The sequence below is a fragment of the Crinia signifera genome, chromosome 4 (genome assembly GCF_055691185.1).
Source record: "Crinia signifera chromosome 4, ASM5569118v1, whole genome shotgun sequence".
Taxonomy (NCBI): domain Eukaryota; kingdom Metazoa; phylum Chordata; class Amphibia; order Anura; family Myobatrachidae; genus Crinia; species Crinia signifera.
This window is the reverse complement of record NC_139220.1, coordinates 125776986-125803691: the sequence shown is the minus strand read 5'-3', so window position 1 is coordinate 125803691 and position 26706 is coordinate 125776986. Positions and strand designations below refer to the sequence as shown.

The window sequence follows — 26706 nt, the reverse complement described above, 5'->3', positions numbered from 1 at the left end:
GAGGCCGAAGTGAGGCGACAACTTGAAGATCGGTCCACTTATAAAAAGCTAACGGGCGATCCGACTCAGAGCACTCGTCAAAAGTTGGAAGAACTTCTAAGATGTTTACTGGCTAAGAATATAATAACTCCAGGAGAATTGAAATGTCTTCTAAATGAGAAACCAATCACCCCTGTGATGTACATCCTGCCCAAGGTGCAAAAAAGTCTAATAGATCCCCCCGGAAGACCTATAATCTCCGGAGTGGATTCTATTACCAGCAACTTATCTATGTTTATAGATTACCACCTCCAACCCCTTGTATCTCTAAACAAATCTCATCTGAAAGATACAGGAGTTTTTTTTTTTAATCAATTGAGTCCATTACATGGAAAAAATAATATCTATTGGTCACCACAGACGTGGGCTCCTTGTACACTATTATTCAACACTATATAGGAATTCAAAGTTCTAAATAGTTTTTGGCTTTATCAGACAAGCCACAGGACCTACAAAATTTTATCTTGGAGGGTATATCTTTCATCTTGCAAAATATTTTTTTTCTGTTTAATGAAAACTTTTACATCCAGCGGACAGGGACAGCAATGGGCACCAGATTCACCCCAAGCTATGCCAACCTTTTTATGGGGGCATGGGAGCTTAATACCATCTGGGCGAACAACCCGTTTGGGGTGAATCTGGTGTCCTATGCAAGATATATAGATGACATTTTTTTGATTTGGGAGGGGGACAGAGAAGACCCTTAATCTATTCTGTGAATACCTAAATAATAATAATTGTAATATCAAGCTTTCTTTTGAAGTCGAAGATAAAAGTATACATTTTCTCAACATCACAGTATATGTGGAAGAAGGGTGTTTAAAGTATAAAAAATTCTGCAAACCTGCAGACTAGGGGACCTATATCCCATCCTCTAGTTGCCACCACAAGAACTGGTAAAGTTAAATTCCAAAAGGGCAATTCAAACGCCTTAGGAGGAATTGCTCCGATGACTCAACATTCTCGGAGCAAGCAATTGAGATGAAAAACAAATTTCTAGCATGCGGGTATGAGGAATCCAACTTAAAAATGGAGATTGAAACTTTGAAAACCAAGACTACTACCCCTAGTATCCCCCAAAAGAAACAGCAAAAAGGTGATAATTATGCATACTCATTTATTACCACATATACAGAAGAACATAAAATAGTAGAGAAAATTTTCAGAAAACATTGGAAAATCCTACAGAGTGATCCGATTTTGAAGAGTGTGTTACCTGAACACCCTAAACATATATATCGGAAAGCCCCAAATATACGCACAAATCTGGTAAAAAGCAACTTTACATCCAAACCTCCTATGTCTAAAATGACCACAAAAGTTTTTTTCCGGTGTGGGAGTTGTATTGGGTGCAAAAATATCAAAAGTAAAGGCACCAATAAATTCACAGAATATACCATTAATGGCTACAATATGGTAATTAAAGATTGTATTACATGCAACATAAAAAATGTTGTGTATACGATCGAGTGCAGCTGCAAAAAAAACATTATATTGGCAGAATGACAAGAGCCTTAAAAACCAGAGTGGGAGAACACTTAAGGAATATGAGGAACGGTTTCGAAGCACATTCCTTATCCTCCCACTTTAAAAGTGTGCATAGGTGTTCTCCACAAGAAATAGTTTCTTTTTCTTTCTCAAATTGTAGAAATTAAGCTCACTGCAGAGAGGATTTATAACTCAATCTGATACTGTGGTTTTTGACAAAATGGAAAATGTTATTGTAACAATTTTTTGAATAGTAACAATGCTACAACAAGGAGACTTATTTAATAAAGATGCAGTATTATATTTGACTATTGGGTATTAGGTATTGATGAAGAAGCATGCCCTTACTAGTCTCTCACCACAATTAGGGGTGAATGTTTAATTATTCAAAATTTGTTTTTATTTTTTATTTTACGAGTAGTGGATTGGAGTTTCAGCTCAGGATGTCCACAATATGAGTCAAAATGGACATTACACAGAGTCAGATCTCATGTGTTTTGGATGCCATAAAAGCCCTTCCTTGTTGATTGGGGCCATTTCACAGAGGCCACAGGAGGATTAGGTTATGGGGCTATACGCTGCAGCTCTATTAGAGCTGCTGGTGTCAATATCCACTATGTAGTGGTGCATTGCCTCTTTGTCATCCCAGCATTACCACACACACACAGAGAACATTATACAGACCCTATAAGAAGATTACATAATGAATATACTTCCAATACTCTACTCTTATGTGTTTTGGTATAGAATGGTATATAATATAAAGTGAATGGAACCAATGTCTACATATCTCTTTATATAGCTGAATATCACAGACATCACTAAGAAAGGAACAGGACACTAACTGCTAAACTGTGATGTGTGATTAAAAAGAGGGGTTGGCTGAAGTATCAGTGAAGACAACTACAAGAAATAAACAGAATTACATATGGTTTATGGCAGCAGAAAAAGGAGAGGAGGCATGCAGTTACGTAAAACACAAGTTAGGACTGGAGCAGGAGCTGTTTAATAAAATAGCATTCATTAGGTGCCACCATTACTAGAAGCACTGAGTCACAGTATGTAAAAAAAGTAAAATGTGTGCTCAGGTTCAGGCACTGTGTTAAAAAATAATGTTCATTATGTGCCACATTTACTATAAGTGCTATGAGTCACAGTGTGTTTAAAAAACAACTTGTGTTTTAAGGTTCAGACACTGTATTAAAAAACCAATAGCTTCCATTATTACTGGAAGTGCTGTGAATTTATATGGTTCAGTCAATAGAAAGGCAGGAGTAGCAACCCATTACTAGTACTGCAGCTGCTGCCAGTCATGATAATACTTCAACATCTACTAATGGTGATCAAGAGGACACGTTTTGTGAAAGTGAAAGAGCGTTGAAAAAAAACTTTTGTGTTTTATGGTTCAGGTACTTTGTTAAAAAAATCCCAATAGGTGCCATTATTACTGGAAGTGCTGTGCATTTATATGGTTCAATTGATAGAAAAGCAGGAGCAGCAACCAAGTATTAGTGCTAAGCTGTTTCCAGTCATGATAGTACTTGAACATCTACTAAAGGTGATCCAGAGGACACAAATTAAGTGTTCAGGTTAAAAAAGAACATTCCTTAGGTGTATTGTGAGCTGCAGTGTGTTTAAATAAATGTGTTTTCAGTTTCAGGAATGGTGTGTGTTTATGTTCAGGCAATGTGTTCAAAATATTCACATCACCATGTGCCAAAATTACTAGAATAACTGTGTATCAATATGAATAAGTTGACATAAGAGCAACCTAGTATTAGTGCTACAGCTTCTACCAGTCATGATAGTAATTCAACATCTACTGAAAGTGGTCCAGTCGATACAAAGTTTATAAAGGGTGCCTGAAATATAAAAAATATTTCACAAAGATAAAGAAAACATCACCTCTAATAATAAATAAAAATATAGTACCAGAAAATGTAAAATTGCAAACATGCAATACTCTACATGCAGTGGCAAGAAAAGGCTCAGACCATGGCCTTTGTTTATGAGTGATGGTCCTGCTTGCAGAGGTGACAACTGTAAAAAATACAAATCAGTGCAGAAAAAAAACACAGGCTAAAAAACAAACTACAGTATGTGCTCATAAAAATTACAAATCCCTAAGGAGAGGTTTCCACAAGTGATATGTGTGAGTCTGACATTTCTTACATTGTACTCATCGAAGCCTCCTTTCATCATTTCTGCACCCTTTGCAAATGTAGGTTTAAGGAGTACTGTATGTAATGTTTTTCTAATTAACTACAAAAATCTTAAGAGATGCAAAGAGCTTCTTGTGAGAAATTTGTCAGGTCACTAAGTACATGACACAGAAAATTCTCCTGCTTCAGTTTCTCCATCAAATGCTGCTGCCAAAATATAACTCCATGCACCAGAGTGAAACAACATTATAAAATCTTGTCAGACTGAAAAGAATTGCACCAATTCTTGACACCAGTATATAACTAAGGGTCAGATGCACTTTAAAAAGTGATAAAGTGAAGAGTGATAACACACCAGCATCTCCTAAAACCATATTACAGGCTGGGATTGAAAAATTATACTTAGGAGTTGGTTGTTTTTCACTCTCCACTTTATCACCTTTTAAAGCTTAGTGGATCTTGCCCTAATTTTCATACAGTAACTCAGGGTTGCCGACCCTCCCGGAATTCCCGGGAGTCTCTTGAAAATCGGGTCCCCCTCCTGGCCCCTCGGAAGCGTTGGCAACCCTCCCGGAATCTGGGGAACCCCCCTAAGTCCCCCGAATCGCGGCATGTAAATGCCGCAATCCGCAGGTCTCAGAGGAGGGGGCGGAGCTAAAATGGCACAATCGTGTCATTTTAGCTCCGCCCCTCCATGGAGATCAGTCATTTCTCCTATTTCCCATAATGGGGGCGGGGCTTAATGACGTAACAGTCAAGCCCCACCCCCAATCGGGTAAGGAAAGTCTCCTATCCGGGCTTCTCCATTTAAAAGTCGGCAACCCTGCAGTAACTATCAATAGAACGGTGGAGGATTGTTTTATTGACAATTTACAGTATGTCAGACACTGGGAGAAAACAATCAATTTGGAGCCTCTAGTAAAAACTAGCTTTCCTTTACTTAAGCTGCCTACCCTCCAATGTGTACTTGGAAAGAGAGTTTAGAACAGCTGGGAACTTTGCGAGAAATTGTTGGAGCAGTCTAAACACAAGGCTCTGAACTTGTGCTTAATGTAAAGATAATGTAATGTAAGATCTGCAAATAGTTTTTTATCTGTTAATTTGCGCACAGCTTCTATTCCTTCAGGCTGGGGGTACTCCCAACTGCCACCCCCTCCCCCCCCACCGCGGGACACTTCCAGCCCTGGCCGGGGGGCAGAACTGTCCCAAAAAAAAACGGGACTGTTGGGAGGTATGGTTAAACTGTTTTTAGTTTTCACCAATGATTTTAGCATCATCATTTTAGCATTAAAAAAAACTGTATAGAGTCTATTATAGGACATCCTTTTTTATAGCCTTTGGCTCATGACCATGAAATTAATATATGCATTATTCATAAATATTCTTGAACAGCATTAATCACAGGTACTGTATTTCCAGGATGCTTAGAATCATGCAATGCTGTTCCAGCCACCTGGTCTCTAGCTATGCTCTTCTGCTCTGGTCCAGTGCAATAAAGTCTAGAGTGCAGTAGGTCCACTGATCTGCTCTTCAATGCAACCAGAGACCCCCCTGTCTCTCCTCATTCTACCCATATAGTCAGAGGCGTAGGGAGGGTGGAGCCGGCGGAGCACGGGCTCCGGGCGCAGATACATCAAATGGTGCCGGAGCCGTGCAGCCAGCTCCCCGCTCCCTGCCCTCCCTGCCTCCTGCGCTGCCCGACCCCACTCACTGAAGCCACAGTGCGGGCAGCGCTGACCGACACCCCCCTCTCCTAGGAGAGCAGCAGCAGCGCTGCTCGACCCTTCAGTAAAGCCACATCGCCCCCCTTCTCACTCGCGCAAGCAGAGGGGGGTTCCGAGTATTTAGAAACCCTCCTGCCCGCCGATCTATCATTGCAGTTTCTTTTGAATACAGCCCCGTACAGACTGTTCGGATGCGTCAGCGTCTCCTTGCAATGAGTGACACTGACAGGGTGCTTCTGTGCTGGCTGGAGGTAGGGGGCACTGATTACAGAGGCAGCCTGCCCTGCTACAGTTCCTCCCAGGCAAGCAGTGCTCCTCTGTGGCTGTGTGAGAGAGCAAGCAAGCCGGGAGAGGGGACCAGCAGCTGCTGTGAGTGAACTATTATCTAACCAAGGCCAGGATGGTTTATGCTGGGGGGGGGGGGGGGGGGTCAGGGGTTTCCTGAGCCCCCCAAACATGATGTTTGTTTGAGGATGGAGGATGTATGCTATGTTTACTGTTTAGTTTACATATTGTGCATGTGTATGTAAGGTATGTGTGTGTACATGATGTGTGTGTGTGTGTTTATGGTATGTGTACATGATGTGTGTGTGTGTATGGTATGTGTGTGTAAATAATGGATGGTATGTGTACATGATGTGTGTAGTATGTATCGTATATGTGTGTGTGTACATTGTGTGTATGCTGTGTGTGTATGTAGGTTATGTATGTGTATGTACATGATGTGTGTGTGCGTGTATGAATTAGGGTTGCCAATCCCGGGATCGGCGGGTTCCCGGGATTTGACCCCAAAATGCTCAGAAGCTGCCCGGTTGTTCCCGACCCGGCCGCAGCGTCCTGCAACAGATGACAGCTGTCACCGCTCCTAGCCTCCCCTCCTGCCCAGCTAGGCTGCCGCTGCCCCCCCAGTCAAGCGGTGGGCTGGCACTGGGGAGCAGGGGATAATGAAGCAAGCAGCGGCCAGTGGACGGACCAGTAGCTGAGCAGTGGCTGGTGCTGAGGAGACCCGCAGATGCTGGTGAGAAGACTTGCCTGCACCTACCCTCCCATACACTCTTCCCCTGTCATTTCATCCCAATGATCTCACTCTCTCTTGCCCCTTATCACTGCCCCTCCACCACCTCACCCCCTATATCCGCTGCCTGTTGTCTCACCTCCTCTCATGAAACCCTTAGTCACCTCACCCCACCCCCCCCCAGTCACTTCATCCCTTGCCCAACCAAACAACTCACCCTCCCTATCACTCCCCTGTTGCCTCACTCCCTTTTACCTAAACCCCTTTCACCTCTTCTTCCATCACCTTACTTATTCACCCCCTGGCACCTCACCCTTTATCACACTCCCTCTCTTGCGCCATCACCGCACCCCCTCTCACCTCTCCCATACACCATCTTCCTCTTTTTCTCTTCCCATCCCCTTTCTCTCTCCTGTCTCCCACCCACCCACCCAGTCATCCTCTCTCCTTTGCTGTGTCTCCCCCCGCCCCCTCCTCTCTCCTTACTCTCTCCGGCCTGCCACCTCTCTTTCTCTCAACACTCACTCACCCCACCTGTGGCTATATGTGTAATGGGTAGTTTGCTAAAATGTGCAACGGGCATTACGGTGTGTGGTATAGTGTTAGGTTGCTCCCCCTTTTTTGCTGCGCAAGAGCCCCGCATACTACAAATTGGGGGGGGGGGGCGGGAAACATGCCCTTGCTCCGGGCACCGTGGCACCTAGCTACACCACTGCATATAGTGGCCACTCTACAAGCATGTAAAAGTATTTAGATCAGTAACAGTACCTTCCTATTAAAAAAGAGTTTACATACTGTAAAGTATCATAAGGAAATAGACCTGGGGCTACGTCTTTCACTAGACTGACAGATACTGTAGTAAATTGTGACATTTGAACAATAGTGAGTCAGGCCCATGCCCACAGGCTAATATTCATGAGGATTCTACATAAATCACGTTATGTTTGAATGTTAGTAAATTTTTTCAGATATTTGTATGCAAAGTAAAAAGAGGAGTAAAACAGGAATGTATATAATTAAATCTTCAATTTGAAAGAAATGAAAAAATAATAATAATTGTAGAGTCTTGAGCAGTGGCCGATTTACCTATGGGCTGCAGGGCTGCAGCCCCCCCCCCCCCCCCCACCCCAGGTAAATTCCACCACTGTAGTGAAGCCACATGCAGTCTGTGAGACTGCACTGGATTCATTGTGACTGGAAGTGACTTCATATTCGAAGTACAACCTGCCGGTCACCCAAGACAGTCCAATTGGGAGGTGTTCCCTCTCTCTCGGATGCCTCTATGGGTGGCTGCGACAAAAGCCCATAAAAATGAGTTTTGCGCATGCGCAGTATCGAGGATGATATTGGTCATGCTCTGGACCAGGGACGTGTATATGCTTCTATGGACTGCTGACAAAGCAGCCCATAGAGGTTGGGGTACTGAAGAAGCTGCTGCACATGAGCCGGTCCTGGGACGGGGGGGTCGGGACCGGCAACGGGGTCTAGCAGGCACTGGTGGGAGGGACCAACAGCCACGGCAGCGGACAGAGGGGGGCGGTATTGCGGCCAGTGGCAGCCCCCCTCCTCCGCAGAGGTAAGAGGCTTGGGGCATATCATACACCTGCACAGGTATATGTAACCAATATCTCTGAATTATATTATCATGTAGTGTTCAAGATTGGTTACTAATACTACTCAGTGAGCTGGGGGGAAAAATGTCTTGTTTACTTGCTCAGTATTAACCACTCCCTCATGCACCTGAGTAATATTACTGAACTAATTGAGCATCTACCACTACCTCAGAATCAGAATCAGAATCAGAATCTTTATTTGTCATAAAATGGCCACATGCAGTGAACATTAAACGAAAATAAAAGAGCATACGGCACATATATACAGCAAAAGCATAAAAAAAGACAGTGATAGCAGACAACCAAATCGTACATGCCTACATTATTCAAACCCAAGATTTACAGATTATTTAAGATCCGAACAGCTAATGGAAAAAAACTCTCTCTAAATCTCTTTGTCTTACACAAAACTGAACGATAACGCCTATGAGATGGTAATAGGGAAAAAAAGTCATTATATGGGTGGGTAAAATCACTCAGAATACATTTTGTCTTCAAAGAAAGTCGACTCAGAAAGATGTCCTGTAGGTTTGGCAGAACAACACCCACTGCCCTACCCGCAGTTGACACAACCCTCTGAAGGGACTTTCGATCCGCAGCCGAGCAGGGACCAAACCAGGCCAATAACCCATAAGTGAGGATACTCTCAATTACACAGGAATAAAAATTAGTCAGGGTCTTCTCACTCAGACCAGCCAGTCGCAGTTTCCTCAGGAAATACATGCGCTGGTTGGCCTTCTTGACAATTATGTTAATATGGGTATTCCATGAAAGGTCATTAACAATATTGATACCCAGAAACTTAAAGGTATCAACAGTCTCCACTGGTTGGCCATTTAAAACTAACGGACAAAACATAGTCTTTTTGTGCCTCCTAAAATCTAAAATCATTTCTTTTGTCTTGCTCACGTTAAGGATCAGGCAATTCCCACTGCTCCAGGACTCTAATTTCAAAACTTCTGATCTATAAGCCGACTCATCATCATTGGTGATAAGACCCACAATGGCGATGTCGTCTGCAAATTTAATAAGACGGACGGAATCTGAACTGGAGAAACAGTCGAACGTAAATAATGAATACAATAAGGGGCTGAGAACACACCCCTGAGGGACTCCAGTATTAACTACAAGTGTAGTGGAAACCTGGTCACCTATCTGTATATGTTACAGGGATGGTCAGTCCTTTTTACAACAAAGCACAAAAAAATATATATATGCGCTTTGAGAAAATGATGCTACTGTATGTCACACAGCGTGTCTACTTGAAAAATGTAATATAACATGCAATACACAATATGAGCATAAACAATTATTAAAATATTGATTGTAAAATGAAAAATGCAATGAAAAAGATTATTTCATGCTTTGTTAGATTGGGGTAAGGGGACAGACACCCCTGTTTTCCTTATGATAGGATCCTGTTCCTATATCTGGAATGTAGTGGATAAATTTGGCAGTTTGTTGGTGATACCACTCACGGTTTTGGGTAATAAGTCCGGTGCTGAATTGCAGATATTTGGCAAAACCCTTTGGAGTGGTGCAGACAGCTCTTTGTCTTGCTGTGCAATTGCTGCTCCTGGTAGTCCACGTATAAGTCCTGATTCAGGAATCCATTTTTGTATTCCACATGGGTTCTTTGAGGAAACGGTTGTGTGTGCCTGATGCGCTTCACTAGGAAGGTTCCCAGCTTTTTCAAAGGTGTTGTCACCTTGGTTTGGTTCCTCTATTTATAGCAGGGACCAATATGGCTGCTGATTACTCCAGCTGTTTACTGTTGCTCTACGCAGGGCAGGCGACAGGGGGGGTCAAGGGGGGACAAGTGTGATGGGCCCCAGCAATCTCAAGGGCCCCAGAGTTTCCATGCCCCATTACGGCCACTGGCCTGTCAGTGACCCTCGCGGCCAGGCTGTCTACTGTGCACCATCTGTGTTTGGCTGAGTCTGCTGTCTACTGTGTGTGCGCCCTGCCGTTTGGTGCTCAGAGTCATCTAATCTGTGTGTGCACATGGCCTGTGGCCGCAGGTGCACAGCCATACCCGCCGCTGGCACTGTAGCCTCGGTGTCTGGCTCCTGTACTTTATAGCACATGCGCGGGTCATCTGTTCCGTGCCTGCTTGTAGTGCTCTGCGTTCTTTTGTGAAAGTGACAGGCCAATAGAAGGCAGCAGCCAGGAGCCAGGCCAACAGGACTGAGAACGAGAGAAGTCTTCACCTGAAAGCAGGATCTGGAGCAGCGAAAGGTTAAATGAGGCTCGTACAGAAGAGGGTTGTGTGGATTTGGGATTAGGTGGGGGCCCCAGAAATATATTTGTACAGGGCCCCAAGATTTCTGTTGCCAGCCCTGGCTCTACGCACTGTTTGAAGCTGTTGTTCAGTGAGGAATACTTTATTGTAGTATATTTGGGGTAGCTAGAGTGGCAAACATCCAGGGGTCTACAAGGTGAAGGTAGCCCACCGAAGCTATGGCATCTGGATAGCTCAGAAGTCATTGCCTGAATTTACAGACTTCTGTATCATCACCTTCCATGACCACTACATTGCTGCTGCCTGCAGGGCCCATAAGTATAAGTTACATGATTTCAGCAGTTTTTATAGATTTATTTTAGAATGTATTCATTTGGGTGTAAGAATCAGAAACTGAGATAGCTTTTCCATTTTTAAAATGGCAATGACAGTACATGGCAAATTCAACCTGTTTTTTTCAGCGTAAATGATTGCTGCTTTAAAAAGAAATGGGTAAGGGTATAGGATCAAGAGAAGAGTTAGTGGAGTAGGAGGATGAGAAGTGTGTAAATACTTCATCCTCACTTGTGGGGTCAAATGAGGAGAAAGTGGTAAAGGGCGCAGGAAAGGAAGTAAGCAAGTCATTGGCTGAAGAGGAAGCATGCCATCTAATCTTGGATTTTAGCAATATTTTCCTTGAAGAAGGAAGCAAGCTCTTGCGCACTGATATTAGCTGGGGGGGGGGGGGGAGGATAAAGAAGTGATTTAAATGTATTAAAAAGTCACTTGGGGTTAGTGGCATGAGAAGAGATGAGAGATTGAAAATAAGTTTGTTTAGCAGTGTACAGAGCATTACGATAGGAGTGGTCTTAAATGTGACAAAGTCACTTGGATTTTGAGTTTTAGGCCACTGACGTTCAAATCTATGTGTTTTTGCAGGTGTCTTGTTAATTTAGAGTGACACGGTTAGCATCTAACCTACGTGGATTGTGAGGAGTGGCTGGAGCAGCTTCATCAAGGGCAGTTTGTAGGGTCTGGTTCAGGTGGATTACAGCTGTCTCAGGACAGGCAAGTGTAGAAATGGGTGAGAGCAGTTGTTGAGAGAGAGGTAGAAAGTTGTTGAAAATCAATAGCATTAGTAATTGTGTGGGTTAGAGGAGGCTTGCATTATAGAGTTTGGAGAAATGGAGGAGGTTGAGAAGGTGATAATGTTGTGATCCGAGAGAGGGTATTGGAGAGGGAATTCATTTTATCATATAAGCCGGTTTGATTATGGATGGACAGATAAGGTAACTCATTTACATTTAAAATTAAATCAATGATATGCAAATTATGTAAAAGCAGATTACTTAGTCTAGATATAAATATTTACTGAAGTAAAATAAAACTTTCTGTAATTGAAAAGTCTCAGTTTGCTTCTTACTCTACCGTAGAATGATCTCATCATGCTCCTGGGGCCATGCTCTATAAACTAAAGCCATTACACAGGAACTACTATACATTTCTGCAGCTGCAACCCATTTGTTGGGCAGAGATGTACAGCAAATGGGCCTATAGTATTTAGAAATAGAAGGTACTGTATGTGTGCATGTGTGTGTGTGTGTGGGGGGGGGGGATTGGGCTTGGAGGAGAGAGAGAGAGGAGGAGTAGGAGGGAAAAAAAGCATTATATTCACTGTACAGCAGGATTAATTCATGTTTGTATGCAATGGGGCGATTAATAGTAGACTGCACAAGTGATGCAATTGCAATGACAATTCACAAAGGGTCTGCACCTATTCCGCTCATAGAGGTATCAAGCTTCAAAAAGTGATAAAGTGGAGAGTGATATACAGCCAGCCAATCAGCTCCTACCTTTCATTTTTTCAAATTCAGCCTGTAAAATGTCAGGTATGAGCTGATTGGCCGGGTGTTTACCACTCTCCACTTTATCACTTGCTTGATACATCTGGCCCATAGTGAGGATTTCATGGGAAACTGACAGCAGCGAGTGACCTTTTGCAGGTGTTAACAGGGAGTGGTTGGCCGTTTTCAGGATGTTTATCTGCCATCAGATGCAAGGCTGTGTACAAAAACATAGAGGCTATGTAGCTACTACTGCATAGTCTCAGCAGCCATAGACCAACATTTAGCTCCAATGTTCCCCAATTTTGCATGTAAGTAGCGAATGTGTATCTATCTGTCTGTCTATCTATATAAACTGCAGTTAGTGCCAGCCTCTATGCCCTTCTCCTGTCTGCACCAGCATATTTGCCTTTCCCACTGTCTCTACTGGTCTCTTTTCTCTGTATTTCCCTTTCTACACAAGAGTATGTCTATGTTTCTCTCCTTAAGGTAAAAATGCGGTAAAACCCCAGTTTTGGGGGGTTTTAAATAGAGATGTGCAGGTTCTGATTTACTCGGATTTACTCTGATTTCAAAGCAGGATCTTATTGGCTATCCCTAATCACATGACACTTTTTGACAGTTGATAGCCAATAAGATCCTGCTTTGAAATCAGAGTAAATCAGAGTAAATCAGAGCCTGCACATCTCTAGTTTTAAAGCATTTTCAAATGTACTAAAATCCGGCTATGGGCTTCTATCGCTGCCTGCCTTAACCCGCTGCCTCCGCCGACCTCTGCCGCTGATGCCGACCCCCCTGGCATACCTTCCTAGGCTCCAGGAAGCCTGGCCCTGGACCCGGAAGGTAAAATCCTCGTCCCCCTAGCAGCCAGAGGTCCTTCTGCCTGCAGGGGGGGTGGAGGAGGCGCCGTGGACAGCCTGCTTAGGCTTCTGGCAGTTGAGTTAGGAGGAGGTGCCCAAGGAGGTGACGGAGACCCCCACACACCACATCACAGGTATAACGGGGGTCTCTGTCACTGCATTGCGATGCTAGTTGCATATGTTATTACATTTGCGCTATCATCTCTGCCGTGGGGTTGCGAGGAGCGGCAATGTATTTTAATACATCCCGCCCATATGTCTCTCCTTGTGTATCGATCTCAGTGCACCAAATGCAATGCGATGCGATATTTCATTGTACAAGCACCCATGCCATGAGATGTGATGGGTGCTTACAATGAGATGTGATGGTAGGAGATGTGATGTGTGCATAGTATGAGAAGTGATGGGTGCTTACAATTGTAAGCAGGGGCATCCAGGATAAGACGACAGGGGGGGGGGGGGGGCACCATGATAAAAGAGGATTTAGGTGGGGGAGGGGCGGTGTTAGTGGTGCCAGTGTACATGCTATGAGAGCGGCAGAGAGAGGGTGGGAATGGGATTAAAAATAGGCCCTGTCACCATGGCGACAAAAGTGAAGAATGTAGTTGTGCGCGCGCCGAAGGCGGGTCAGCCGCCACCAGGCAGAAGTGATAGCCACTGACAGTGTCAGAGCCTGGCTGTATTTAGAGCACTGCAGGTCCCGGCTATTTAAAATAACACCCCTTTCACACAAGAAAATGCATTCCCAGGTTGGCCCCTTTTACACCAGCCTAGTCACTACATTTTCTGGTGTAAAGGGGGAGAGAAAACCACCCCTCCCCCCTTTAACCAGTTATCTCATTTAACCGGCTATATCTTCGGAACCAACTGACCCATTTACATAAGACAAGTATCATATTGAAGAACTTTTGAGTGGGCTTTGAATGATTTTGGTCCAGTGAAACTGGAACGTTTGGTTCCAGAGTAATCTGCCCTCAAAGAACATGAACAGCCATGAAATTACATCTCAAATATAAAAAATCGGTTTACACGCAATATCTCTGGAACCAATTAACGGATATGGACCAGCCTGGTATCATCTTGAAGGCCCAGCGATTTGGAATTGAATGAGATCAACCAAAAAGCTTCTGTGATGCTAGAGGGGGAACTGGCAGCTGTCGGAACCAGGTGGGGGTTGGAATTATCGAGTCCTGTATTATCCTATGGGGAAAAACCTTATAGCTTTGCCAGGCGATATCTCCGGTTCCCGGGGGGTTAGAGACACGGGACTGGGCTCATTGGAAAGCCCTGGTCCTCAGCTACAAAATGAAATGACAGGGGGGCACGTGCCTGGGTGCCCCCCTGAATCCGCCAATGATTGTAAGCACCTGCACCTATGCCATTCTTTGTTATTAATTTTTTTTATTGTTTGTAATTGATTAATTCTTGTTATTATCTTTATCATTCTGCTTTTTAATATATTTAAGTAAATTTACAGCTCTTAGTTAAGACATATCGTCATTACTGTGTCAGCTGTATGATTTTGCAGGTGTGAATGTGTTCCTAAAACACCAGCATTATCAACGCCACCCGAAGCATGGCGAGCGGCGGCGGAACGCGTCCTCCGGCCTTTTCATACCCCCACTATCCACATCAGCGTGGCACTGATTTTACATAGTGTGGCGAGCGCAGCGAGCCACCGAGCCCGAAGCATGGCGAGCGGAAGGGCGCCCATCATGGCCATCTCGGGCATTGAATGCACTAAAAAATGCGACCGACGAGAAGCCCGAGATTTTCCATAGGGAACAATGTTAAATGTCTCAATTGACCCGATTTTCCTGTTCAATGCCTCAAATGACCCAATTTTTCCATAGGAAACAATGTTAAATGGGCCACAGAGGCCAAATAGGCACCCTGAAGTGTATAAAAGCCACCCGAATTGTTAACGCCACCCCACGATCAACGTCAACCCGAAGCGTGGCGAGCGCAGCGAGGCCGCGAGGGGCGGCGGTACGCGTCCTACGACCTTTTCATACCCCCACTATCCACGTCGGCGTGGAATTGAGAATAGAAAGTGTGGCGAGCGTAGTGAGCCACCGAGCCCGAAGCGTGGCGAGCGCAGCGAGCCCCGCGAGGGGACGCAGATACCTTCACAGGTATCCGCGTCCCCTCGCGGGCTTCACAGCTGTCCGCGTCCCCTCGCGGGGCTCGCTGCGCTCGCCACACTTTCTATTCTCAACTCCACGCTGACGTGGATAGTGGGGGTATGAAAAGTTCGTAGGACGCGTACCGCCGCCCCTCGCGGGCTCGCTGTGCTCGCCACGCTTCGGGTTGACGTTGATCGTGGGGTGGCGTTAACTATTCGGGTGGCCATTATACACTTCAGGGTGCCTATTTGGCCTCTGTGGCCCATTTAACATCGTTTCCCATGGCAAAAATCGGGTCAATTGAGGCATTGAACAGGAAAATTGGGTCAATTGAGACATTTAACATTGTTCTCTATGGGAAATCGCAGGCATCTCGTCGGTCGCATCGCACCCGATTTTTTAGTGCATTCAATGCCCGAGATGCCTGAGATTTTTTACTAACGATGCCCACGATCAAAATCGTGGGCGCCGTTCTATGTAAAGAGTACCGTAAAGTAATTTTCCTCCCCACGCGGGGCTCGCTGCGCTCGCCAAGCTTCTGGCTCGGTGGCTCACTGCACTCACCACAACTCCATGCCGACGTGGATAGTGGGGGTATAAAAAGGTCGGAGGACCGTTCGGCCGCCGCTCACCATGCTTCGGAGTGGCGTGGATAATGCTGGTGTTTTAGGAACACATTTACACCTGCAAAATCATACAGCTGACACATTAATGACGACATGTCTTAACTAAGAGCTGTAAATTTACTTAAATATATTAAAAAGCAGAACGATAAAGATAATAACAAGAATTAATCAATTACAAACAATAAAACATTAATTAATAACAAAGAATCACAGTACAAATCACTTAGTCATCCTTAGGAAGGAGGCTCAGTGCAACCAGGATTCTGTCAAATGGGTTATCCCCACCCAATGTTTTTCTTCACATAAATTCCTGGAGGTAAGAATTTAGCATGTGGCATGCCGTACCTCTGTGGTGCTTGTTGCGCCATTTGCACGCGCCCCACATTCGCTCCACATTGAGTATGCACCCCTGTGGATGGGTTGATAAAGTTAAGACGATGATTCACTTGGGCGTGCTGATACCCAGCAAGTTCAAGTTGCTCAGTGCTGTATTCCCTCCAGCAGTCACTGTAAATTGTGGTGCCTGGCTCCACATTCTCCACAATAGCAGCCATCAAAGTGCTTGCATCTCGCCTTGGCACCATTCCTCACGAAGCACTGTCCCGTTTCTTGGCATATTCCCCCCAAAACCCACTGCTGTGCTGCTGTGAGAACATATGGCCAACATTGCTTTTCCTCCTGGCGAACATGGACTCGTCAACCTTGACGATGTGGCCTGGACCGCCAATACGGCGCTGCGGCTGCGCCATGAGGTCCATCGTGCACCCCTCCCTCATCCATCGATTGTATAACACAGCCACCTTCTTGGAAATTTCCAGCTGTTCCTGATAGAACTCGATGGATGTCATCTACTGGGCCCATGTGTACATAAATCTCACCAGGGTGACAAAAGACAAGTGGCACCCCGGAAACCAGTGGGCCGCTCTCAGGCTTACCTTCAGCCGGCAGACTTTCACATGGCAGCGCCACATGTTTTCTTTGACTGAAAGCCGCATAACGTGTCCATTCTGCGCCATGGGAAGCAGGTTGCGTCCTTGAAAAAATGCTATTGCCTCCTACTCCGTCTGAGGCAGTGTGAATTCAGTCATCACGGATGCAGCCATCTCAATAATAACTATCACTTTCTCACAAATCACAATAAATCTCCACCAGCTCTGAGGTATGCTTCTTGTCAAGACACAATATCACCTCAGAGTGATTTCTGAGAGGATCTGACAGGGGGCGGGAATGACAGGGAATTGTGAAATCAAATTGCATTGCATGCTGCTATAACGCGGCATGCGATGCGATTTGACTATGTTTGCGTACGTAATAAATCTGGGCGCCCTGCTAGGAAACAAGTACTGAAAGATTTGTCCTGTTGTGGTGCACTGACAAATAAATAAAATATACCTTTTATTGTTAAGTATAAAAGCAAGCAAAAGATAAAAAATAAAACACAAATAACCAGACAAGTGAACACTACACGTGCAGGTGTGCCGTGTGTGCTGAGTTTATTATAGAGGATTAGTATCAGTTCAGTCCAATATCCTGGAAATGTGTAACACTTATTCCATGTAATTACTAAGTAGCAGTACTAAATTGTACTTGAAGGAAATGTATATACGAGTGGATTAAAAATAATAATGGATATCTATAGTATCTATAGTAGCACACATGGATAGCAACGCCCACACGGCTAGTGATACATATGTATTTTGTCTGTGGTAGCACACCCCTGTAATAAATGCACCTATATGGCCTTTATTATTAAGCACAGGGGGCCTCTGTGTGACTAATCTTCCATAATAAATATACGATCTTGTGCGATTGAACCAAACCAACCCTACCTATTTCAGTTTCCTCCTTAAAAGTCTAAAAACACACTGGAAGATTACTTGGTTTCTGATAAAAATGGACCATGGAAGATGTGTCTGTGTGTGTATGTTTAGATTTTAAAAGCCAATGAGGCCCCAATGTGAATCGCCTTAAATAGCAATAATGTACATCCAAGAAGGCTACCTAACCCTTTATAAAATCTATATTTAAATCTGGCACCAACTCCCTTGCCCCAACATCTGTTTAAAGGGCCTGCAACAGAAAATATGTTATTTTCCTGAACAGGGACCTCACTCAGGAACATGCGTCTGTGCATTTTATTTAAATTGTGAAAAGTAACCTATATAGGATATAATGCCCCTAACCATAGTTTTGGATCAAGACAATGTGTTGATATGTATAAGGTTGACAATTATTAGGCCAACATGGACAATATGTCTACAAAAGCAAAAGTTTAGCATGGTAGTTGTTCACACATGAAATGGTCGACATGAGTAAAGAATGGCAGGTGCAGGGGTTGTGATGTGAGGCATGAAGTTCAGGTAGTAGCGTAATCTCATATATGATGAACATGTCCAGCAACAGGGGGTACAAAGGGTACGCCCATACTGGTCCCAAGGCTGAGGGGCCCCAATGTTCTGTTATGATGCCTAGTAAAGTATTATAAATAGAGATTACAGTGACTGCTCACCTAGTGTGACACTGTGGCACAGGAATACAGAAACAAATTACACGTTCACCTCTTCTGTAACCCTCCCTGGTCCCCTATCCGCTTTCTCAGCAGTAATAAGGGAATATTCATTTCATATAGGGCTGTCTATTTAATAACATGATGTGTGAAGGTGTCTTTTTTTACCATTTTCACATCATTTTAGTCTCACTGAAAGGTATTAAAGTGCTTTTGGAGAAATTTTACTACAAAAAAAGTGAAATAAGACCACACTGAGCCCTGCGATAATAACGCCAGATTCAGCTTCTGAATCACAGATCTCACATAAAAATGTTGGCTTCTGAACAGCTTTCTCTGCCCCTAGGTGATTAACACAACAACTGATCCCTGTTTTAAAAAAATCATACTCACCTCAGCAGGGCCTGCTGATTGGTGCTCCGATGAGAGCTTCCAGTCTTTGGCCCCCTGGTGCTCTGTGGCTCTTGGTGAAGTAAAGAGATGACACAATTTTTTTCTGATAGTGCTGGGATCCCATCGCAGAGGCAGAGCTTTATTGCAAGCTCTGTCCCTGTATGCTATATTTGATACATCTGTGCAAGGCTTTCAAATATCACATTGAGAGGTGGGCATATGTTATCATAGCACATCCACATGTGTTGATGCAGATGGTGATACATCGGCCCCTTAGTGCATGATTCTCATTTAGATTCTATTCCTTTCTTTCTAATGACATGTTCCTTGTGACATCACTCCTCTCCATTGTGGCATGGCCAAAGTATCACCAAGGGGCATAATGCACATAAATCACAAAGCGTATGCAATAAGTAACATTATAAAAAGTATTTTGTATTTACCATACATTTTTTTCCCCATTTAAAAGAGCCTTAGAATGTCTTTAACTATAGATAATTGTCAACAAGTTCAAACGTAGGCTTAGATACCAATGTCATCTAAGATGACGCACTTTAACACTATTGGTATTGTGAGGAAAGATAATCTTAATAAACCTGAAGGCTTTTGCTGGCACAAAATAGTGATGTGGTTGTCAGCTCATTCTCTAAATAATACAAACACAATTTGCTTAAGACTGATTAAGATTACTTCAAGGATATATCTCACTTTTTTAATTCATCTGTCACAGATTACTGTATGAGTCATTTATTAAATGGTTTGGCAACCATATGCAGTGACGAAGTCACCAGGAGTTCCATATAACACAGAAGCCGTGCAGATATTACAAATGTATTATATCTATAAAGGCCACACAATGTTTTTTTTAATGCTCTCTTGTGAATGTAGTGTAATCATTTACTGATATGGAGAGCCCAGCTCTTGTGAAGAGAAGAGTTGGCAGTGCAAACACTGCTTGAAGTAATGATTGCTATATGTCTGTGAAGAACGTTGTTAACAGACATATCGCGTGGGCTGTGCAGCAAAGCTGTGGGCCGCCAGTGCCTGATTAACCAATAGGCTGATTGGGCTGCAGCCTGGAGTGCTGGGTTGGGGGGGGGGGTTGCCATTGTAGTTGGGTGACTGGGTCTGAGCAAGATCTCATAAGTTCTCGCCGCATTAACTGTTGGAACAGCTGTGCGTGCTGGGAAAGCCAATGTCACAGAGACAGGGATGCGGGTAGAGGAGATGCAGTGGCGCTACTACTGTAAGGCAGCCCCAGCTGCCGCTTGGGGGAGCAAGCCACAGTGGGGTCTGTGTGGGTGCCGGCACCCACTCGATGCACTGATATGCTGATGCCTGCCGCTGTCCACTGGTTGAGCACCAGAGGCTAGTCAGCTGCAGCGCGGGTGTGGCCATGGCAGAGATGACAAATCCCTCCACTGATTCAATTGACTGTACACAGAGCTGGCTATTGGCTACTGTGTACAGGATGGGCGGGCGGATGGGTGTGCTAGAGCAGCCAGGGATGCATTGGAGCCAAGGGAAGCAGCAGCATCTGCTGGTCTCTCTTCCTCTCTCCTGCTTCAGCTTCTCCTTTATGCGTGAGATGTCATCACATCACACACTGGGGAAACATGCTGGAGAGGAGCCTGGAGGGGGGGCGCCACAAATTTTTTGGCAGAAGGGTGCACAATTTATAGTTACGCCACTGAGGAGATCCTGTGAGAGGTGCTGCTGGCTCCACCGCCGCAGCTGTGTTTGATGTCACTGCCGCCATTGCCAGAACTGCTAGGGTGGTAAATGGCAATATAAATGGAGCTGAATATGACTGAAAGAATTTCTGGTGAGGAAGGGGGGGGTAACGGTGACTTCTGCATTAGCCTACTGTAGGGCGGCTGTAACCCTCAATATATCCTCACATATATTGGCACATCTTGCTGTGTGTATGGACAGTCTATCGATATTCCTGCACTTGCTGCTAAGGGCTCTGTCTGACACATGGGGTGGCCGATTGGTATGTGTGTATATACTGTACATACAGGGCCGGCGACAGCGGGGGGCAAGGGGGACAAGTGTGACAGGCCCCAGTGATCTGAAGGGCCCTGTCTGTACTAGCTGGCCTGTGAGTGACCCTTGCAGTGACAGAAGTCTGCACCTGAAAGCAGGATCTGGTGCAGCGAATCGTTACAATGAGGTTCATGCAGAAGAGGGTTGTGTGGATTTGGGATTAGGTGGGTGCCCCAGAAATATCATTGTACAGGGCCCCAAGATTTCTGTTGCCGGCCCTGTGTACATACCTGCATCAGCTGCAAGTCAGCTCAACACCAGGTCTGCCGACATGATGGTTACATGTCTACCCAGCCATAGGATGTAGAGTTGTCAGTAAAATTGAAAGTTGCAGCTGTAGAATTATTAATATGAAGAAATATCTTATGTAATTACATATATGTATATACATTTGCATAATGTGGTAAATTTATTTAAGTTTAATAAAGGTTCTATAAAAAGTACTTATACATGACACATTTATTCATTGAAAGGCAGAAAGTCAGGTTTATTTTTCTTCACCATCTGGTATCTTCTTGCTGTACATCTCAATTCTGTGAATTTTATGTCAGTGTTAGTAAAAATTCTTTGTGCTTTACAAGTTATTCTCACGATTTTGCACGATTTTGCAGATTTATTTTCAACACTTCGAGTAAAGACACAAGAAAAAAAGGCAACTGAGTTTGCAGAAGCATCTCATGAAACAGATTTACTATCCTAAATTTGAGACAGTACTGACTGGTGACATAAAATACATATCAATGCAAACTCATCTGGAAAATGATTGAGTATTTGAGAATGTATATATCTCCTCCAATAGCACTGCAACTGCCGGGGTGCCAACTCAGGTGTCCCAGATTACTCCAGTAGACCAATATAGCTTGCAGAAAAAATATAGGGACACTCATCGGACTTCTGGTTTGGAAATAAAAAAAAAATTTCCATCAATTTTGTCATAAAATGCAATGTGCATGACAGTGGGCCATGGGCCAACGTTTCGGTCCACCTCTGGACCTTTTTCAAGGCCCCCACTATCGCCTCCTAAAGTGCACTCACACCTTTCCATACAGAGGACTAGTGCAACGGGTAACCAAAACAAAGAACCCGAATATCCTGAAAAAATATACAAAAGGACATTTAAAAACATAGATAGCATGTAGAAAGGTTAATCAACATAATCTCCCCACAAAAAACGTCATATATACAATACAATAAAATCACAAATATGATGTAATAAATCATAATACAGTCTTAACAAACCAAAACAGCATTAACAATACATAACACATTGTTCATAAAAATCAGTGTAATCCCTGAGATTTATTAAGACCTCTGGGAAATAACAAACAAGCTTATGAATCCAATGGCTTTCCAATTGGAGCAGCTCTTTACCCCTAACACCCCTCCCCCACCTCTCTCTCTCATGGAAATTGGTATGTTCAATCAGTTTGGATCTGATGCTTGCAACCAAATGGCCTGCCTCTGGACAGTGTCTGGCCACTGGGTGTTCACTTCTTTCAGTGGCCAGAGTTGAACATATCGTAGAGCAATGGTTTGCTATACGCTCCTTGAAGCTGGACTCAGTTTTCCCCATATATATAAGTCCACAGAGGCATGACAATAAGGAAATCACACACCTCGATGCGCAGGTTAATGCATATTTGCTTAAAATTTTTTTTGCCAGTATACGGGTGATGAAAACTACAACCCGTCAACATAGCTGTAGACCTGCAGGTAATACATACTGTACATCTGCCATGAAATGTTCATTCCTGTTCTGTACCTGTCCAAAAAAGCAACAGGTCATCAATGAATGTCACATAAAGGGAAATATGTTCCCTCTATATCAGATAATCAAATATTTGCATTTCTAGTTGAAACATAAAGGCATTGACATACAAACTCGAAGGACTAACGTCTTTTTTCAACCTTAATTACTATGTTACTATGTTATGTTATGATGGGAGGGCCACATTGGACCCCATCACACAGCCAAGCCTTTTAAGGAAATACTTGCCATCAAAGTAAAAGTAGTTTCTAGTTACTGTAATGCTAGTTTAAAAAGGCAATAAAAAAAGGTACCAGTGGGCTACTGTATAAAGGATTGTTAGTAATGAGAGCAGTTACTGACTCCATACCTGCATCATGAGGAATGCAGGTATATAAGCTAACAACATCCACACTACACTACATAATAGCATATTTTCCACAATGGTTTTAAAGGTCTGTAAACGTTATAACAGTGCAGTAGTATTCTTGATGTAAGATGCAATGGTGACATTGTATGTGATGAGATAAATGCGCATTTTTTTTTAGCGCACCACATCGCCGCTATTCGCCCATTTTGAAATCGCATTTTTCAGTCATAATTCGCATATTTAATGTGATGTGCTTTGGAGGCTGAAAAGTGCGAAGTGGTGCGATTTGCGGCGAAGTGGTGCGATTTTAAGTCACAAAAAAGTGCGAGTTCTTCCGCCGGTCATGTGCGAGTTTTGGACCAACCGGATTGCGATTTACAAAACTGTCTCCGCATGAGTAAGAACCCCCCAACCTATTGGCCCACCTCTGTCCCCTCCATTATGCATCACACCCCCTATATAAAGGGGCATTGGCGCCATTTCACTCTTTGATAGGAAGTAAGGAGCATGGAGAGGAGCAGTGGCAGTGTGAGTAGAGGAAGAGGTGTTGGTGGCAGAGTGAGGAGTGGCAGAGGGAGCCAGGGCCGGCGCCACCACTAGGCAAGTCTAGGCATTTGCCTAGGGTGCCGGCCACTGGAGGGCAGCATTTCGCCCCCCATGCCACGGGTACCTGTTGTGCCGTCTGGGGAGGAAGGGGTGTCTATTCCGGAATCTGACAGGAGCCCGCGCGGCTACCTGTCCTGCGACACTTTGTGTATAAACCTGGCGGCGGGGGTCCCTGCAGTGAATAATAAATAACAAGCTCTATCCGGCGGCGCGGGAAGTGCTTCTATTTTGAAAACACTGGCCGCACGCTGATTCAGCCAATCAGCGTACGGCCAGTGTTTATTCAAAATAGAAGCACTTCCCGCGCCGCCGGATAGAGCTTGTTATTTATTATTCACTGCAGTGCAGGGACCCCCGCCGCCGCTGCCAGGTTTATACACAAAGCGTCGCAGGACAGGTACCCGCGCGGGCTCCTGTCAGATTCCGGAATAGACACCCCTTCCTCCCCAGAAGGCGCAACAGGTACCCCCCCCCCCCACACACACACACACCATGGCACTGGGGCGCCCCCACCCCGACTCGCCTGGGGCGCTCCGGTGCCTTGCGCCGGCCCTGGAGGGAGCAGTGGCAGAGTGAGGAGTGGCAGAGGAAGCAGTGGCAGAGGGAGCAGTGGCAGAGGGAGCAGTGGCAGGGGGAGCAGTGGCAGCAGCCAGCCAAGTGGGAGAGGCAGCAGTGTGGCAGGCAGCATGGCCACAGCAAGGCCAGCCCCAGACCAGGCCCTGGGCGTCCAGCCCCAGCAGGAGGAGGTGGAGGATCCGCTGGCATCCCCATCCTATAGCCAAGACCTTGACCATACCCCGCACCAGCTGCAGGAGGGCCACATGTCAGAGGTGGAGGAAGATGGTGGTGAGGAGGAGGAAGACACTGGCATGGAGGAGGAGGGGTACATGGCTGGAGTAGAAAATGAGGAGGAGGAGGTGGAAGCTGGCCGCACCAAAAGTGGCCGGAAGGTCAGATTTTCATATGAGGAAAATGCTGCACTTGTTCGGGCTATCATGCCAGTGTTTGACTGTTTGCTTGGCAAATCTCACCACAAGACCACTGCACAGCGCAAAAGGGCTATGTGGAAGGACATCACCCAGGCGGTGAACGCTGTCAGTCAGCACAAGCGCCTGGTCCGCAATGTAAAAAAGAGATTCAACGACATCAAAAGGCAGTTGAAAAGTAAAATGGCCATGGAGTTGGAGGAGGCCACCAAGACTGGAGGAAGAAGCCCCACCACTGTGTGCTACACTTCGTATGAGGTGAAGCTGAAGCGCATCATACCCCCTGAGGTCCTGCCTGGCATGCACGTGGCGGATACCGATAGGCCGCAAACGCCATCCAGAGCTGGTAAGTGTGACCCCATGCAATCTTAAACATACATGCCAATGTTTTATAACTATAATGTTCACTTGTATTGTTATGCTAAGTAAAGTGCTGCTGTGGAACTACATGGCCCAGCAAGGTCATGCACAAAAAAATTGCCTGCTCCTATTTTCAAATTGCTCATAATGCTGGGCCCTGTAGTTCCACAACTGCTCATATTGATCAACACTGTAACATTCTTTCTAGCAGCCTAACATGTATGTGGCCAAAAACCCAGAGGTGTACTGGTGGTTTAGCTGCCATGACTACATACCACAGATTATCCAATAGTTGTCATGTGGCCACTAATTTAATAATAATTTTACCAAATAATAGTGTGAAAACAAAAAAAAAAAATTGTGGTGAATAAATAATGCAGTCCTTATCCAAAGGAAGTATTGTCCATTATAGTCATTTGAATGCATGGTTTTTGTAAATGCTTATCCATTGTAAGGTCCATAATGGCTGCCCATCTTTCCTTGTACAGATTGTCCATCCCGAAGTGCTGCGGCATCCAAGAACAGAAGGCCCGTTGCTGCAGAATCTGCGGAAGCAGGTAAATGAACAAAAAACACGCCATTACACATACAGTACACACACCCATGTCACATCAACAATATTTCACACTACATTCATCTCCTGCTGCTACATTGCAACGGAAATAAATGACATCTGAGCTAGGCATGTGACATATTATTCATGTCAATGTTACATGCTGTATCGGGGTACATGTGTAAGTACATAACACCCCTAGGTATGTGCGTCCAGCATCTCAAGCCCTTTGTAAAACAGTATAGACGACAGTGTGGCCTATATATGCATCAGTACTTACCTCTTCATCTGTATCCACAGGTGCTATACAACTAGGGACCAACCAAACAGATTCTTCAATAATGCTGTTAGACGAAATGGACATCATTCTTGAACCGGTCGAGACCTTTGCGGCAGAGGAAGAAATACAGACCTCATCACAGAGTGATCTTCCCCCAAGTGGGGTGTCTCCCAACCCACCCCCACCCACAAACACACCCCATACAGCAGCTTCTGCTTCCCAAGTAGCTAACTCCTTGGTCAATTTCAAGGACAAACAGATTGAATTCATGGCCTCCCAAAGCCTGCAAATAGGTAACATCCAGGGGTACATGCGTGACACCTTTCTTCAATTACGCAAAATTGCACGTAGTGTACGGGTAGGTGTAGGCACTCATGTGCGCATTGCTAACAGCATTGACACCCGTTTTGCAGATTTAACTTCTGCTGTAAGGGAGCAGAATAGCCATATTGGCAGCCTGGCACAAAGTATAGCTGCACTTAGCAAATCATGCACAGCACAGACCAATGCCCTAATAGGTATGCAGGCCCAAATACAGCAGCTGGAAGCCAATGTGGGAGGTGGCGCAGCATCAACCCTCAGCAGTGTATCCAGCACCCCAATAAGTGGCTCCCCCACTTCCCCACCCCGGCGGAGTGTTAGGACCCGTGGTGGGCTTGGTGCAGGTTCTAGAAGTGGTGTAGGGGTGCCTGATGCTGGGAGAAGGTAGCTCATATATATGTTTGTTAATTTTGTAAAATCCAAAACATCTTGTAACATGCCACCACAGTTGTTATGTTTCACCTGCAAAAATGCAGATTGCGTCTGACAAAGTAGGCAGAAGTAAAAATGTCTAACCGCATACCATTGTGTTTGTGTATTTTTATAAAAACCAATTATTGTGTGAATTATAACATATTGTTATGGTATATGACAATGGGATTGCACTAAAGTAGTGTGGGGTAACTCCTTGGCCAGCAAAGGTTGTGGATCTACATATTCCAGCAGGCTCTGACACTCATGGTTTGGACTGTAATGGTTGTAGTGTGTCAGGGCATGCTGGCACATGTAGTTCCACAACACCAGTGAGCCATGTTTGACTGCAAACTTCATTCATACATGCATCAAATGTACTTACAAGCTAGATACCAGCAAGGGA

The 26706-nt window shown here is 44.7% G+C and overlaps 1 long non-coding RNA gene across 1 annotated transcript in view; it reads left to right on the top strand.

Annotated features, from left to right (window-relative positions):
* LOC146072419 (uncharacterized) overlaps positions 1-26024 on the top strand; it is a 419935-nt gene extending 393911 nt beyond the window's left edge. The window contains exons 3-4 of the long non-coding RNA XR_014473115.1: positions 25224-25292; positions 25589-26024. This is a non-coding gene — a long non-coding RNA (uncharacterized LOC146072419). The remainder of the gene's footprint in view (positions 1-25223; positions 25293-25588) is intronic.
* Positions 26025-26706: the final 682 nt, after the last annotated feature.